Below are 5,919 nucleotides of genomic sequence, written 5' to 3'. Positions count from 1 at the left end.
TAACGACCCTCCTATCCCTGCTGATCACGAGAGTCCTTCTTCAGTTCCTATAGAGCAGGGGGGAAATCATTCGATTCCACCACCAAGTAGCTCAGGCATTTCCTTTGACTGGAGTCATTTGACTACATTCCGCCTTCCATCCCATGTTCCTTTCCAGAATACAGTACATGCCTATGATAAGGCAGTACCTGGCACTGTCTTGGATGAGGGTGCATCTTTCAGTCTTATGCCTTCCACTACTTGGCAAGCTTTGGGCTCCCCACAGCTTGTGCTGGTTGCACAACATCTATTAGCATTAGACGGAGGAACCAGTCAACCATTAGGGATCCTTCCAAAGTCCCTATTACTTTGGGAGGAAAAATCGTCTATATAGATGTATTGGTTGTCCAAGGTGCTTTAGATTTTAGTCTTCTCCTTGGCCGTGACTATGTTTATGCCATGGGGGCCCTCATCTCTTTACTTTTCCATGTGGTTTGTTTTCCACACGGTGGAAGATTGGTGACCATAGATCAATTATTGTTCTTTAGTCCCCCGGTGCCTCCTGCGCAGTTGTCATCCCCTCTTGGTTCTTGCTCGCAAACAATACCTTCCTTGCCACAGGTCAATTATGTGGCTACACATTCCATCTACGCATCTACTGCTGATCATGCAGATGGTCTCGTAAATCATGTACTGGGGACATTGGAACCTGATCTGTCATTGGTGCGTCATGACATGTATTCCTCCCAGAGTGCGTTTCTTCCATCCCGTGAAGACCTCTTGGGAGCCATGTTCTCATGTGGCCTGTGAACAGGAGTTACAAGGATAGTTTGTTCCTATCTCAAACTCGTTAAAAAATGAAACAAGGTGCCCGAGGATACTTTCTTGATCTTATGTCAACCTCGTTAAAAAAATGAAACAAGGGTTATGAGGATAGTTGTTTTATGTGTCAACCTCATTAAAACATGAAACAAATCCCTTTCCAAATCGAGTCTTTGATTAAGATCTCGTAAAATCCAAAGTCGAGTCTTTCCAAGATCTCGAAAGTGAACCTTCATTCCATCCACCTCGTTTAATGCAATGAAGCTTGGGGGGCATGTACCTCTATTTATGTTATTATGCTGGGGGCATGCAAACTTATAACAAGCATAGTTTTTCATTTCAAGCTTGTGTAAACATGAAACCGAATCCAAGCAGAGTTCTCCATGGTTCAAGCTTGTGTAAAAATGAACCCATAGCTGATTTACACCTCATGATTTCCATTTTTATCTGCTAAATTCTACTAGATGAGCCTTGGTTGTTTCATTCCATCGCCACCATCTCTTTGGCTAATCATATGCTTTCAGTTGGTTGTTTATCCTTTCCTGAGGAACTGTAGCGATGAGTGGTTTTATTAGCTAGCCTCTTGACCATTACATGTTCTGAGTAGTTCCACCATTGCCAGAACTAGTTGCTACCCTATATACCCCTCGTTCCTCCAGGACGAGTCTCCTTTAAGCTCTTTTCTGACTCGTAAAAGATGAAAAGGTTGCTGAGTATTTTTCCATTTTTGACTTGTTAAAGAGAATATAAATGGAGGTATGTTTTCAGCTCTTTTCTGACTGTTTAAAGACGAAAAGATTGCTGAGTTTTTCCTTTTTTGACTCGTTAAATAGAATTAAAAAGGCGGTCCACTTTAAGCTCTTTTCTAACCGTGTAAACACAAAAATATTGTTGGACTTTTGTCGTTTCGGGTTCAATATTGGTTACGAAATGATGTGTCTTCGATCGCCTTTCTACTTTTTTGGGTCGAGGTCACTAATCACGAAAAGTAATCCTTGATCGTAATGGTCAAGCAGTTCTTTCTAGTATCATTTTATACTTTTTCGGGCTCGAGAGATACAAATTTACGAAAAAGCACCCCCTTGGAGTTTTCTTTTCTGTGTCTTTTTCAAACCCTCTAAACATGAAAAAGACTCCGAACTTCACCTATGTTAGACTTGTTAAAACCTGACAACATTGGACTCGTCACCATGACGAGACTCGAACTTCTCCTTCCTAGGGCTCCTTAAATTATTACTAGGTTGGATTCAAAAACAAGTTTATCATTGATTGTCTATGGCAGCTACTTACTCTTGAACATCGACACTTTTGCTTCTTTTCTGGTTGGGATATCCACAGATCGTCATTTGGCCTTCCGTGGGTTTGGTTATCATTCAACCTCATTCCATCTGATTCATGCTATTTCCATCAAGCCTCTGATCCCTTAGTTCCTGAATGCTGCCACCCTCCGGAGTCGTGTCGCCGATATGTTCAAGAGTATAATCCTTCTGCAGTTTACACCCTCGCCTTCTCCTCTGATACTATGTTTCACCATCTACCACTTGTTCCTTATCTTGTGTCATTGATGGGGGAAACATTATGGCCCTCCTGCTACGGGTCGTCTCCTGTTGACATCAGCTCATTATCTAGGAGATTGATCTAGAGATCCCCTTTGGTACCTTAGAACTTGCATGCCTCAATGGCAAGTTCTTCACACTTGATGGTCGACTTTCATCATTGGTCTTCGATTGGGTGATTCCACGAGTGTGTGACTCCAGCTCCTTTTTCATAGTTTGTGGATTGTGCTACCTAGTACCTTGAGAATCATTGGCATTATTGGTGGTTTCTCTCGCGCTTGTTAATAGTTTTTCATCATTGACGGCAATCAAGTGACTTTCTATCATGTTTGACCTCAGCACATCTATTCGCATGTTAGGATTTGCACTATGATCGGATGAGTTCAAGACCCCGAACTCAGATTACATATGTTCGGGCTGCGTGGATTGGTTTCTGATTACATGACTCATTGATGGATGGTTGCGACCATACCTGAGTGTTCATGGATGGCTGTGACCATACCTTTATTATTATCATGGTATCATTAGCTGGATGGTTGCGTCCATACCACAGACCTATTTCATTTGTCTTTTGGATCGATGCGCCCATGCCTAGACTACGTGTAATTTTTTATCAAAGATATCAGTTGTACTTGTATGTAGGTTCTTCAAGATGGTGTTTCAGCTTAGTCAGTTTTGTAAATCATTTCACCCCTCCCTCTCTCTCGGGCTTCATACTTTAGGGGGCATCTGTTACATAGTAATTTTTCATTGTCTTCACTCCAGTCTTCCTACTGTGTCATGTATTCAAGTCAAACATGCTCATATTAGACAAATGCTCTCTGATGTTGCCAAATGACCCACTTTTCCTAAGTTATCTACCTCATCGTGTCTGTTGGCTAAATAAACACGGTGAAGGGCGCTCCTAAATAGTCCAGAAGTGCTGCCATCGCGGAAGTACACCTGATTCCCACGATGGTATGATTTTATGTGCCAGCGTGAGGTCGCTTGTAATCTTTAGCAATGACCTGACTAGCTACGTCATTCAATAGCGATGTCAGCGCTATAGATCATCTATGTACCTGCGATGATCCAGATTGGGTGAATTTTTTCCAACAGTCGGCTTTCTAGATGACTCCAGACCTGGTTTTTGGAATAGTTTGTATTGACCTCCTTTCTCTGGCATGATTGTTCCATCATTTGTGCTACCTTCCTTGGAGATAAGCTCACTCTTCAACCTTTCATGGAGACTCCTTCTCCTATTTAAACTCTCACCATTGTTATGCACTGCTAGTTTTTTTGGATAGTTTCTGATAGTTGGCTAGTTGAGCAGTGCTGTTAGTGTTTTGGAGTTTGATAGATAGTTGGTGTGAGTGTGACAGGTGTGGGATTGTTTATAGCTTGTGGGAGGTTGTGAAGTGCCCTTAATCTTGTGTAAAACTTGTGAGTGAGAGAGACTTGTATGTTGGGAGATCCATCTTCAAAGAGTGAAAGCTTGAGGAACATGCTGGCTGGATCCCTTGGAGAAGGCTTGTGACATCAAGACTTTGGTTGTAAGCTTAATCTTATTTAATTATTAATGCAATCAATGATGTTTTCCTATGTCTTGTATGTAATGTACATGATAGCTCATGACTTCTAGACTTTGTGAGTAAATAGATCATTGTTGTTCCAGTTACGTGCTTTATTGTATTCCCTTTGCATTGTTTTAGGTTGATTACTCATTAGGAGAAGGAAGCGGAAGCTGGAGCAGTGCAATGGAACTCCACCAACCATCAGTTGAGGTAAGCCTCCAACTATGACTATTTAAGGAAAGTTATTATTGATCTGTCCTTGTTTGTGACTAGACCCACTCTAGGGTTAGAGGGGTTGCCTCTGTCCGCAGAGGGAACACTTTCCTGCATCACAGTTACTCATGCTACCTCTAGGGAACTTAGGATGTTCGCAAGTCAATTGCTCGGTTCATAAACAAACCCAGAGATTGACTGGAGCTGCATTGATCTACTTTGCACTTGCATAGAAAATGCAGTTCGAAGGCTAGTTGGCTTAACTTCAAGCTCTGTATGTGGTTTATGAATCAAACAAATAGAGACAAGCAATCAAACTAATCGCTCCCTATTAGAGTCACCATTTTATTACCGGGAAATCTATGTCTATTCAGAACTGATAGTCCCACTAAGACGGGTAGCTATCTTATAAACAAATAGAGTAAAGTCACTTGTTTTTTCCTTTACAAGAGAGAGAGATGAGAAAGAAGCAGAGAGTACCAACCTCAGTCTTTCACTTGGCTCCTTGCTTGTTTCCTTTCCCCTTTGACAGAATCCCACCACTGCTTCTTACTTGTCGCGCTTCAAAGAGCACCTATAGAGTCACAACAGCATAATACCATCAAAGCATAGAGATCTATCACTGTAAACAATATAGGATCAAATATATATTGACCATACAAATGCATATATCAAGTCATTATTCAGAGATACACAAGAATATGGAGGAAAACTAAAATAGATTTATTGATAATAGTAGTAGAAGAGAGGATTACAACCACTTGGTCTGACCCAGTGCCATCATCCCAGCTTGAAAGCCCTCTTCACCTCATACAAAGGAAGATCACCCAACAATGTCTTCAAAGAGAAACCAGCAGCACCTCTTTGCAAATTACCAAATTCCAACCTTTGGATCTCTGGGATGAGGGATCCATTTATAAATATTTGCAAGGGGGTGAGTCAGCTTCTGGGATTTTGATTAGTGTCATCTCTCTGATATTTCTTAGTTCCACTTGGAGATTTCATGATCTCTTACTCATCCTTGGGCGAATTCAAGGAGGCAAGTGTCAAAAGAGAAGCTTCTAGAAGATTCTCAAGGTCTACACCTAACAAACTGCTTGTGCCATTTGTCCGCTCTCGCTCATTGCACCCTACAGATGGGCTTTCCCATATGCATCGCACTTTTGCATGTGGTAGGTGAGATGCATCACGCCCTTTGCAATAGGCAGTCTATATGGTCCTGCTTTGACCAGTCCTGAGTGGTTTTTCATGGAAAAATTCTGGGAGATGATGTAATCAGCTGACCTTGCTCCTTTAGGGTATGAAACAACACTTTTATGGACGTAGAATCCCTTGGTTTATGGACATATGTGATTGGGGCTGTAGTGCCCAAATATGTCTATAACACACCAGACACAAAATTGTAACCATCTATTAGTCTCTTTACAAGGGCTCAATTTGCTACAACCTGCTAAAAATATTTTACTTATGATCAAAAACAAAATCCATTCACAAAATAATTCACATGCATGAATTTACAGAATCTTAGACATGTGAGAGTGCTACATTTGTACTTGATAACCCTTGAAATTTGTAGTTACAATCTGCTTTAAACAAACAACCAGCCCTCCTATGGTATGGTTATGTGGTCCTCCATAGAAAGCCACAAATTATTTCATGTATCTTTTAGAAACACAATGATACAAAAAATATATATATCCAATATTATGATATTAGTCAATAGGAGATCAATATGGATGATGGAGGAAAGGAAGGAGAACTCAAATTGACCTGTAACCCTGGAAACACTACATTGT

The sequence above is a fragment of the Pinus tabuliformis genome, chromosome 2_2, assembly GCF_031772625.1.
Source record: "Pinus tabuliformis cultivar Carrire ecotype Pingquan chromosome 2_2, CPIR1, whole genome shotgun sequence".
Lineage (NCBI taxonomy): Eukaryota > Viridiplantae > Streptophyta > Pinopsida > Pinales > Pinaceae > Pinus > Pinus tabuliformis.
The sequence above is the reverse complement of the archived record's forward strand: the minus strand, read 5'-3'. Positions refer to the sequence as shown.